Genomic DNA, 12,568 nt, shown 5'->3' with positions numbered 1-12,568 from the left:
GAGGTAAAGCCCAAAATCTAGAGGTAAAGCCCAACTTCTTTAGGTAAAGTCCAAAATCTAGAGGTAAAGCCCAAGACCTAGTGGTAGAGCCCAAAATCTAGAGGTAAAGCCCAACATCTAGACGTAAAGCCAGATATCTAGAGGTAAAGCCCAACATCTAGAGGAAAAGCCAAATATATAGATTTAAAACCCAAAATCTAGAGGTAAAGCCCAACATCTAGAGCTAAAGCCCCAAATCTAGATGTAAAGCCCAATTTCCAGATCTAAAGCCAAATAATCTAGAGGTAAAGCCCAACATGTAGAGGTAAAGACTAAGATCTAGAGGTGAATTCCAATATCTAGTGTTAAAGCCCGACACCTACAGTTAAAGCCAAACATCTAGATGTAAAACCCAACTTCTAGAGGTAAAGCCGAATATCTAGAGTTAAAGTGCATCCTTTAGAGTATAGCCCAAAATCTAGAGTTAAAGCCCAACATCTAGAGGGAAAGCCCAACATCTAGAGTTAAAGCCGAACGTCTTGAGGTAAAGCCCAAAGTCTAGAGGTAAAGCCCAACTTCTAGAGGTAAAGTCCAAAATCTAGAGGTAAAGCCCAAGACCTAGTGGTAGACCCCAAAATCTAGAGGTAAAGCCCAACATCTAGACGTAAAGCCAGATATCTGATGGTAAAGCCCAACATCTAGAGGAAAAGCCAAATATATAGATTTAAAACCCAAAATCTAGAGATAAAGCCCAACATCTAAATGTAAAGCAAAACATAAGATGTAAAATCCTACATCTAGAGGTAAATTCCAATATCTAGACTTAAAGACCAACATCTAGAGGTAAAACCCAACATCTAGAGGTAAAGCCCAATGTCTGGAGGTAAAGCCCAGATTCTAGAGAGAAGCCAAAAATCCAGATGGAAAACCCAAAATCTAGAGGTAAAGCCCAACATCTAGAGGAAAAACCAAATATATATATTTAAAACCCAAAATCTAGAGATAAAGCCCAACATCTAAATGTAAAGCAAAACATAAGATGTAAAACCCTACATCTAGAGGTAAAGTCCAATATCTAGACATAAAGACCAACTTTTAGAGGTAAAACCCAACATCTAGAGGTAAAGCCCAACGTCTGGAGGTACAGCCCACATTCTAGAGAGAAGCCAAAAATCCAGATGGAAAACCCAAAGTCTAGAGGTAAAGCCCAACTTCTAGAGGTAAAGTCCAAAATCTAGAGGTAAAGCCCAAGACCTAGTGGTAGAGCCCAAAATCTAGAGGTAAAGCCCAACATCTAGACGTAAAGCCAGATATCTAGAGGTAAAGTCCAACATCTAGAGGAAAAGCCAAATATATAGATTTAAAACCCAAAATCTAGAGATAAAGCCCAACATCTAAATGTAAAGTAAAACATAAGATGTAAAACCCTACATCTAGAGGTAAAGTCAAATATCTAGACTTAAAGACGAACATCTAGAGGTAAAACCCAACATCTAGAGGTAAAGCCCAACGTCTGGAGGTACAGCCCAGATTCTAGACAGAAGCCAAAAATCCAGATGGAAAAACCAAAATCTAGAGGTAAAGCCCAACATCTAGAGGTAAAGCCCAGAATCTAGAGGTAAAGGCTAACATCTAGAGGTGAATTCCAAAATCTAGTCTTAAGGCCCGACATCTACAATTAAAGCCAAACATATAGATGTAAACCTCAACTTCTAGAGGAAAGGCCCAAAATATAGAGTTAAAGCCCAACATCTAGAGTTAAAGCCGAACGTCTTGAGGTAAAGCCCAAAATCTAGAGGTAAAGCCCAACTTCTAGAGGTAAAGCCCAACATCTAGAGGTAAAGCCCAAGACCTAGTGGTAGAGCCCAAAATCTAGAGGAAAAGCCAAATATATAGATTTAAAACCCAAAATCTAGAGATAAAGCCCAACATCTAAATGTAAAGCAAAACATAAGATGTAAAACCCTACATCTAGAGGTAAAGTCCAATATCTAGACATAAAGACCAACTTTTAGAGGTAAAACCCAACATCTAGAGGTAAAGCCCAACGTCTGGAGGTACAGCCCAGATTCTAGAGAGAAGCCAAAAATCCAGATGGAAAACCCAAAGTCTAGAGGGAAAGCCCAACTTCTAGAGGTAAAGTCCAAAATCTAGAGGTAAAGCCCAAGACCTAGTGGTAGACCCCAAAATCTAGAGGTAAAGCCCAACATCTATATGTAAAGCCAGATATCTAGAGGTAAAGTCCAACATCTAGAGGAAAAGCCAAATATATAGATTTAAAACCCAAAATCTAGAGATAAAGCCCAACATCTAAATGTAAAGTAAAACATAAGATGTAAAACCCTACATCTAGAGGTAAAGTCCAATATCTAGACATAAAGACCAACTTTTAGAGGTAAAACCCAACATCTAGAGGTAAAGCCCAACGTCTGGAGGTACAGCCCAGATTCTAGAGAGAAGCCAAAAATCCAGATGGAAAACCCAAACTCTAGAGGTAAAGCCCAGAATCTAGAGGTAAAGCCTAACATGTAGAGGTGAATTCCAAAATCAAGTGTTAAGGTCCGACATCTACAGTTAAAGCCATCCATATAGATGTAACCCCCAACTTCTAGAGGTAAGGCCCAAAATCTAGAGGTAAAGCCCAACATCTAGAGTTAAAGCTGAACGTCTTGAGGTAAAGCCCAAAATACAGAGGTAAAGCCCAACTTCTTTAGGTAAAGTCCAAAATCTAGAGGTAAAGCCCAAGACCTAGTGGTAAACCCCAAAATCTAGAGGTAAAGCCCAACATCTAGACGTAAAGCCAGATATCTAGAGGTAAAGCCCAACATCTAGAGGAAAAGCCAAATATATAGATTTAAAACCCAAAATCTAGAGGTAAAGCCCAACATCTAGAGCTAAAGCCCCAAATCTAGATGTAAAGCCCAATTTCCAGATCTAAAGCCAAATAATCTAGAGGTAAAGCCCAACATGTAGAGGTAAAGACTAAGATCTAGAGGTGAATTCCAATATCTAGTGTTAAAGCCCGACACCTACAGTTAAAGCCAAACATCTAGATGTAAAACCCAACTTCTAGAGGTAAAGCCGAATATCTAGAGTTAAAGTGCATCCTTTAGAGTATAGCCCAAAATCTAGAGTTAAAGCCCAACATCTAGAGGGAAAGCCCAACATCTAGAGTTAAAGCCGAACGTCTTGAGGTAAAGCCCAAAGTCTAGAGGTAAAGCCCAACTTCTAGAGGTAAAGTCCAAAATCTAGAGGTAAAGCCCAAAATCTAGAGGTAAAGCCCAAGACCTAGTGGTAGACCCCAAAATCTAGAGGTAAAGCCCAACATCTAGACGTAAAGCCAGATATCTGATGGTAAAGCCCAACATCTAGAGGAAAAGCCAAATATATAGATTTAAAACCCAAAATCTAGAGATAAAGCCCAACATCTAAATGTAAAGCAAAACATAAGATGTAAAATCCTACATCTAGAGGTAAATTCCAATATCTAGACTTAAAGACCAACATCTAGAGGTAAAACCCAACATCTAGAGGTAAAGCCCAATGTCTGGAGGTAAAGCCCAGATTCTAGAGAGAAGCCAAAAATCCAGATGGAAAACCCAAAATCTAGAGGTAAAGCCCAACATCTAGACGTAAAGCCAGATATCTAGAGGTAAAACCCAACATCTAGAGGAAAAACCAAATATATATATTTAAAACCCAAAATCTAGAGATAAAGCCCAACATCTAAATGTAAAGCAAAACATAAGATGTAAAACCCTACATCTAGAGGTAAAGTCCAATATCTAGACATAAAGACCAACTTTTAGAGGTAAAACCCAACATCTAGAGGTAAAGCCCAACGTCTGGAGGTACAGCCCACATTCTAGAGAGAAGCCAAAAATCCAGATGGAAAACCCAAAGTCTAGAGGGAAAGCCCAACTTCTAGAGGTAAAGTCCAAAATCTAGAGGTAAAGCCCAAGACCTAGTGGTAGACCCCAAAATCTAGAGGTAAAGCCCAACATCTAGATGTAAAGCCAGATATCTAGAGGTAAAGTCCAACATCTAGAGGAAAAGCCAAATATATAGATTTAAAACCCAAAATCTAGAGATAAAGCCCAACATCTAAATGTAAAGTAAAACGTAAGATGTAAAACCCTACATCTAGAGGTAAAGTCCAATATCTAGACATAAAGACCAACTTTTAGAGGTAAAACCCAACATCTAGAGGTAAAGCCCAACGTCTGGAGGTACAGCCCAGATTCTAGAGAGAAGCCAAAAATCCAGATGGAAAAACCAAAATCTAGAGGTAAAGCCCAACATCTAGAGGTAAAGCCCAGAATCTAGAGGTAAAGGCTAACATCTAGAGGTGAATTCCAAAATCTAGTCTTAAGGCCCGACATCTACAATTAAAGCCAAACATATAGATGTAAACCTCAACTTGTAGAGGAAAGGCCCAAAATATAGAGTTAAAGCCCAACATCTAGATTTAAAGCCGAACGTCTTGAGGTAAAGACCAAAATCTAGAGGTAAAGCCCAACTTCTAGAGGTAAAGTCCAAAATCTAGAGGTAAAGCCCAAGACCTAGTGGTAGAGCCCAAAATCTAGAGGAAAAGCCAAATATATAGATTTAAAACCCAAAATCTAGAGATAAAGCCCAACATCTAAATGTAAAGCAAAACATAAGATGTAAAACCCTACATCTAGAGGTAAAGTCCAATATCTAGACATAAAGACCAACTTTTAGAGGTAAAACCCAACATCTAGAGGTAAAGCCCAACGTCTGGAGGTACAGCCCAGATTCTAGAGAGAAGCCAAAAATCCAGATGGAAAACCCAAAGTCTAGAGGGAAAGCCCAACTTCTAGAGGTAAAGTCCAAAATCTAGAGGTAAAGCCCAAGACCTAGTGGTAGACCCCAAAATCTAGAGGTAAAGCCCAACATCTAGATGTAAAGCCAGATATCTAGAGGTAAAGTCCAACATCTAGAGGAAAAGCCAAATATATAGATTTAAAACCCAAAATCTAGAGATAAAGCCCAACATCTAAATGTAAAGTAAAACATAAGATGTAAAACCCTACATCTAGAGGTAAAGTCCAATATCTAGACATAAAGACCAACTTTTAGAGGTAAAACCCAACATCTAGAGGTAAAGCCCAACGTCTGGAGGTACAGCCCAGATTCTAGAGAGAAGCCAAAAATCCAGATGGAAAACCCAAACTCTAGAGGTAAAGCCCAGAATCTAGAGGTAAAGCCTAACATGTAGAGGTGAATTCCAAAATCAAGTGTTAAGGTCCGACGTCTACAGTTAAAGCCATCCATATAGATGTAACCCCCAACTTCTAGAGGTAAGGCCCAAAATCTAGAGGTAAAGCCCAACATCTAGAGTTAAAGCTGAACGTCTTGAGGTAAAGCCCAAAATCTAGAGGTAAAGCCCAACTTCTTTAGGTAAAGTCCAAAATCTAGAGGTAAAGCCCAAGACCTAGTGGTAGAGCCCAAAATCTAGAGGTAAAGCCCAACATCTAGACGTAAAGCCAGATATCTAGAGGTAAAGCCCAACATCTAGAGGAAAAGCCAAATATATAGATTTAAAACCCAAAATCTAGAGGTAAAGCCCAACATCTAGAGCTAAAGCCCCAAATCTAGATGTAAAGCCCAATTTCCAGATCTAAAGCCAAATAATCTAGAGGTAAAGCCCAACATGTAGAGGTAAAGACTAAGATCTAGAGGTGAATTCCAATATCTAGTGTTAAAGCCCGACACCTACAGTTAAAGCCAAACATCTAGATGTAAAACCCAACTTCTAGAGGTAAAGCCGAATATCTAGAGTTAAAGTGCATCCTTTAGAGTATAGCCCAAAATCTAGAGTTAAAGCCCAACATCTAGAGGGAAAGCCCAACATCTAGAGTTAAAGCCGAACGTCTTGAGGTAAAGCCCAAAGTCTAGAGGTAAAGCCCAACTTCTAGAGGTAAAGTCCAAAATCTAGAGGTAAAGCCCAAGACCTAGTGGTAGACCCCAAAATCTAGAGGTAAAGCCCAACATCTAGACGTAAAGCCAGATATCTGATGGTAAAGCACAACATCTAGAGGAAAAGCCAAATATATAGATTTAAAACCCAAAATCTAGAGATAAAGCCCAACATCTAAATGTAAAGCAAAACATAAGATGTAAAATCCTACGTCTAGAGGTAAATTCCAATATCTAGACTTAAAGACCAACATCTAGAGGTAAAACCCAACATCTAGAGGTAAAGCCCAATGTCTGGAGGTAAAGCCCAGATTCTAGAGAGAAGCCAAAAATCCAGATGGAAAACCCAAAATCTAGAGGTAAAGCCCAACATCTAGAGGTAAAGCCCAGAATCTAGAGGTAAAGCCTAACATCTAGAGGTGAATTCCAAAATCTAGTCTTAAGGCCCGACATCTACAATTAAAGCCAAACATATAGATGTAAACCTCAACTTCTAGAGGAAAGGCCCAAAATATGGAGTTAAAGCCCAACATCTAAAGTTAAAGCCGAACGTCTTGAGGTAAAGCCCAAAATCTAGAGGTAAAGCCCAACTTCTAGAGGTAAAGTCCAAAATCTAGAGGTAAAGCCCAAGACCTAGTGGTAGAGCCCAAAATCTAGAGGTAAAGCCCAACATCTAGACGTAAAGCCAGATATCTAGAGATAAAGTCCAACATCTAGAGGAAAAGCCAAATATATAGATTTAAAACCCAAAATCTAGAGATAAAGCCCAACATCTAAATGTAAAGTAAAACATAAGATGTAAAATCCTACATCTAGAGGTAAAGTCCAATATCTAGAGTTAAAGACCAACATCTAGAGGAAAAACCCAACATCTAGAGGTAAAGCCCAACGTCTGGAGGAACAGCCCAGATTCTAGAGAGAAGGAAAAAATCCAGATGGAAAACCCAAACTCTAGAGGTAAAGCCCAGAATCTAGAGGTAAAGCCTAACATCTAGAGGTGAATTCCAAAATCAAGTGTTAAGGTCCGACATCTACAGTTAAAGCCAACCATATAGATGTAACCCCCAACGTCTAGAGGTAAGGCCCAAAATCTAGAGGTAAAGCCCAACATCTAGAGTTAAAGCCGAACGTCTTGAGGTAAAGCCCAAAGTCTAGTGGTAAAGCCCAACTTCTAGAGGTAAAGTCCAAAATCTAGAGGTAAAGCCCAAGACCTAGTGGTAGACACCAAAATCTAGAGGTAAAGCCCAACATCTAGATGTAAAGCCAGATATCTAGAGGTAAAGCCCAACATCTAGAGGAAAAGCCAAATATATAGATTTAAAACCCAAAATCTAGAGATAAAGCCCAACATCTAAATGTAAAGCAAAACATCTCGATGTAAAACCCTACATCTAGAGGTAAAGTCCAATACCTAGACTGAAAGACCAATATCTAGAGGTAAAACCCAACATCTAGAGGTAAAGCCCAACGTCTGGAGGTACAGCCCAGATTCTAGAGAGAAGCCAAAAATCCAGATGGAAAACCCAAAGTCTAGAGGGAAAGCCCAACTTCTAGAGGTAAAGCCCAAAATCTAGAGGTAAAGCCCAACTTCTAGAGGTAAAGTCCAAAATCTAGAGGTAAAGCCCAAGAACTAGTGGTAGACCCCAAAATCTAGAGGTAAAGCCCAAGATCTAGACGTAAAGCCAGATATCTAGAGGTAAAGTCCAACATCTAGAGGAAAAGCCAAATATATAGATTTAAAACCCAAAATCTAGAGATAAAGCCCAACATCTAAATGTAAAGCAAAACATAAGATGTAAAACCCTACATCTAGAGGTAAAGTCCAATATCTAGACTTAAAGACGAACATCTAGAGGTAAAACCCGACATCTAGAGGTAAAGCCCAACGTCTGGAGGTACAGCCCAGATTCTAGAGAGAAGCCAAAAATCCAGATGGAAAAACCAAAATCTAGAGGTAAAGCCCAACATCTAGAGGTAAAGCCCAGAATCTAGAGGTAAAGGCTAACATCTAGAGGTGAATTCCAAAATCTAGTCTTAAGGCCCGACATCTACAATTAAAGCCAAACATATAGATGTAAACCTCAACTTCTAGAGGAAAGGCCCAAAATATAGAGTTAAAGCCCAACATCTAGAGTTAAAGCCGAACGTCTTGAGGTAAAGCCCAAAATCTAGAGGTAAAGCCCAACTTCTAGAGGTAAAGTCCAAAATCTAGAGGTAAAGCCCAAGACCTAGTGGTAGAGCCCAAAATCTAGAGGTAAAGCCCAACATCTAGACATAAAGCCAGATATCTAGAGGTAAAGCCCAACATCTAGAGGAAAAACCAAATATATATATTTAAAACCCAAAATCTAGAGATAAAGCCCAACATCTAAATGTAAAGCAAAACATAAGATGTAAAACCCTACATCTAGAGGTAAAGTCCAATATCTAGACATAAAGACCAACTTTTAGAGGTAAAACCCAACATCTAGAGGTAAAGCCCAACGTCTGGAGGTACAGCCCACATTCTAGAGAGAAGCCAAAAATCCAGATGGAAAACCCAAAGTCTAGAGGTAAAGCCCAACTTCTAGAGGTAAAGTCCAAAATCTAGAGGTAAAGCCCAAGACCTAGTGGTAGAGCCCAAAATCTAGAGGTAAAGCCCAACATCTAGACGTAAAGCCAGATATCTAGAGGTAAAGTCCAACATCTAGAGGAAAAGCCAAATATATAGATTTAAAACCCAAAATCTAGAGATAAAGCCCAACATCTAAATGTAAAGTAAAACATAAGATGTAAAACCCTACATCTAGAGGTAAAGTCAAATATCTAGACTTAAAGACGAACATCTAGAGGTAAAACCCAACATCTAGAGGTAAAGCCCAACGTCTGGAGGTACAGCCCAGATTCTAGAGAGAAGCCAAAAATCCAGATGGAAAACCCAAACTCTAGAGGTAAAGCCCAACATCTAGAGGTAAAGCCCAGAATCTAGAGGTAAAGGCTAACATCTAGAGGTGAATTCCAAAATCTAGTCTTAAGGCCCGACATCTACAATTAAAGCCAAACATATAGATGTAAACCTCAACTTCTAGAGGAAAGGCCCAAAATATAGAGTTAAAGCCCAACATCTAGAGTTAAAGCCGAACGTCTTGAGGTAAAGCCCAAAATCTAGAGGTAAAGCCCAACTTCTAGAGGTAAAGTCCAAAATCTAGATGTAAAGCCCAAGACCTAGTGGTAGAGCCCAAAATCTAGAGGAAAAGCCAAATATATAGATTTAAAACCCAAAATCTAGAGATAAAGCCCAACATCTAAATGTAAAGTAAAACATAAGATGTAAAACCCTACATCTAGAGGTAAAGTCAAATATCTAGACTTAAAGACGAACATCTAGAGGTAAAACCCAACATCTAGAGGTAAAGCCCAACGTCTGGAGGTACAGCCCAGATTCTAGACAGAAGCCAAAAATCCAGATGGAAAAACCAAAATCTAGAGGTAAAGCCCAACATCTAGAGGTAAAGCCCAGAATCTAGAGGTAAAGGCTAACATCTAGAGGTGAATTCCAAAATCTAGTCTTAAGGCCCGACATCTACAATTAAAGCCAAACATATAGATGTAAACCTCAACTTCTAGAGGAAAGGCCCAAAATATAGAGTTAAAGCCCAACATCTAGAGTTAAAGCCGAACGTCTTGAGGTAAAGCCCAAAATCTAGAGGTAAAGCCCAACTTCTAGAGGTAAAGCCCAACATCTAGAGGTAAAGCCCAAGACCTAGTGGTAGAGCCCAAAATCTAGAGGAAAAGCCAAATATATAGATTTAAAACCCAAAATCTAGAGATAAAGCCCAACATCTAAATGTAAAGCAAAACATAAGATGTAAAACCCTACATCTAGAGGTAAAGTCCAATATCTAGACATAAAGACCAACTTTTAGAGGTAAAACCCAACATCTAGAGGTAAAGCCCAACGTCTGGAGGTACAGCCCAGATTCTAGAGAGAAGCCAAAAATCCAGATGGAAAACCCAAAGTCTAGAGGGAAAGCCCAACTTCTAGAGGTAAAGTCCAAAATCTAGAGGTAAAGCCCAAGACCTAGTGGTAGACCCCAAAATCTAGAGGTAAAGCCCAACATCTATATGTAAAGCCAGATATCTAGAGGTAAAGTCCAACATCTAGAGGAAAAGCCAAATATATAGATTTAAAACCCAAAATCTAGAGATAAAGCCCAACATCTAAATGTAAAGTAAAACATAAGATGTAAAACCCTACATCTAGAGGTAAAGTCCAATATCTAGACATAAAGACCAACTTTTAGAGGTAAAACCCAACATCTAGAGGTAAAGCCCAACGTCTGGAGGTACAGCCCAGATTCTAGAGAGAAGCCAAAAATCCAGATGGAAAACCCAAACTCTAGAGGTAAAGCCCAGAATCTAGAGGTAAAGCCTAACATGTAGAGGTGAATTCCAAAATCAAGTGTTAAGGTCCGACATCTACAGTTAAAGCCATCCATATAGATGTAACCCCCAACTTCTAGAGGTAAGGCCCAAAATCTAGAGGTAAAGCCCAACATCTAGAGTTAAAGCTGAACGTCTTGAGGTAAAGCCCAAAATACAGAGGTAAAGCCCAACTTCTTTAGGTAAAGTCCAAAATCTAGAGGTAAAGCCCAAGACCTAGTGGTAAACCCCAAAATCTAGAGGTAAAGCCCAACATCTAGACGTAAAGCCAGATATCTAGAGGTAAAGCCCAACATCTAGAGGAAAAGCCAAATATATAGATTTAAAACCCAAAATCTAGAGGTAAAGCCCAACATCTAGAGCTAAAGCCCCAAATCTAGATGTAAAGCCCAATTTCCAGATCTAAAGCCAAATAATCTAGAGGTAAAGCCCAACATGTAGAGGTAAAGACTAAGATCTAGAGGTGAATTCCAATATCTAGTGTTAAAGCCCGACACCTACAGTTAAAGCCAAACATCTAGATGTAAAACCCAACTTCTAGAGGTAAAGCCGAATATCTAGAGTTAAAGTGCATCCTTTAGAGTATAGCCCAAAATCTAGAGTTAAAGCCCAACATCTAGAGGGAAAGCCCAACATCTAGAGTTAAAGCCGAACGTCTTGAGGTAAAGCCCAAAGTCTAGAGGTAAAGCCCAACTTCTAGAGGTAAAGTCCAAAATCTAGAGGTAAAGCCCAAGACCTAGTGGTAGACCCCAAAATCTAGAGGTAAAGCCCAACATCTAGACGTAAAGCCAGATATCTGATGGTAAAGCCCAACATCTAGAGGAAAAGCCAAATATATAGATTTAAAACCCAAAATCTAGAGATAAAGCCCAACATCTAAATGTAAAGCAAAACATAAGATGTAAAATCCTACATCTAGAGGTAAATTCCAATATCTAGACTTAAAGACCAACATCTAGAGGTAAAACCCAACATCTAGAGGTAAAGCCCAATGTCTGGAGGTAAAGCCCAGATTCTAGAGAGAAGCCAAAAATCCAGATGGAAAACCCAAAATCTAGAGGTAAAGCCCAACATCTAGACGTAAAGCCAGATATCTAGAGGTAAAACCCAACATCTAGAGGAAAAACCAAATATATATATTTAAAACCCAAAATCTAGAGATAAAGCCCAACATCTAAATGTAAAGCAAAACATAAGATGTAAAACCCTACATCTAGAGGTAAAGTCCAATATCTAGACATAAAGACCAACTTTTAGAGGTAAAACCCAACATCTAGAGGTAAAGCCCAACGTCTGGAGGTACAGCCCACATTCTAGAGAGAAGCCAAAAATCCAGATGGAAAACCCAAAGTCTAGAGGGAAAGCCCAACTTCTAGAGGTAAAGTCCAAAATCTAGAGGTAAAGCCCAAGACCTAGTGGTAGACCCCAAAATCTAGAGGTAAAGCCCAACATCTAGATGTAAAGCCAGATATCTAGAGGTAAAGTCCAACATCTAGAGGAAAAGCCAAATATATAGATTTAAAACCCAAAATCTAGAGATAAAGCCCAACATCTAAATGTAAAGTAAAACGTAAGATGTAAAACCCTACATCTAGAGGTAAAGTCCAATATCTAGACATAAAGACCAACTTTTAGAGGTAAAACCCAACATCTAGAGGTAAAGCCCAACGTCTGGAGGTACAGCCCAGATTCTAGAGAGAAGCCAAAAATCCAGATGGAAAAACCAAAATCTAGAGGTAAAGCCCAACATCTAGAGGTAAAGCCCAGAATCTAGAGGTAAAGGCTAACATCTAGAGGTGAATTCCAAAATCTAGTCTTAAGGCCCGACATCTACAATTAAAGCCAAACATATAGATGTAAACCTCAACTTGTAGAGGAAAGGCCCAAAATATAGAGTTAAAGCCCAACATCTAGATTTAAAGCCGAACGTCTTGAGGTAAAGACCAAAATCTAGAGGTAAAGCCCAACTTCTAGAGGTAAAGTCCAAAATCTAGAGGTAAAGCCCAAGACCTAGTGGTAGAGCCCAAAATCTAGAGGAAAAGCCAAATATATAGATTTAAAACCCAAAATCTAGAGATAAAGCCCAACATCTAAATGTAAAGCAAAACATAAGATGTAAAACCCTACATCTAGAGGTAAAGTCCAATATCTAGACATAAAGACCAACTTTTAGAGGTAAAACCCAACATCTAGAGGTAAAGCCCAACGTCTGGAGGTACAGCCC

The sequence above is a fragment of the Leptosomus discolor genome, unplaced genomic scaffold (assembly GCF_034619465.1).
Source record: "Leptosomus discolor isolate bLepDis1 unplaced genomic scaffold, bLepDis1.hap2 HAP2_SCAFFOLD_33, whole genome shotgun sequence".
Lineage (NCBI taxonomy): Eukaryota > Metazoa > Chordata > Aves > Leptosomiformes > Leptosomidae > Leptosomus > Leptosomus discolor.
The sequence above is the reverse complement of the archived record's forward strand: the minus strand, read 5'-3'. Positions refer to the sequence as shown.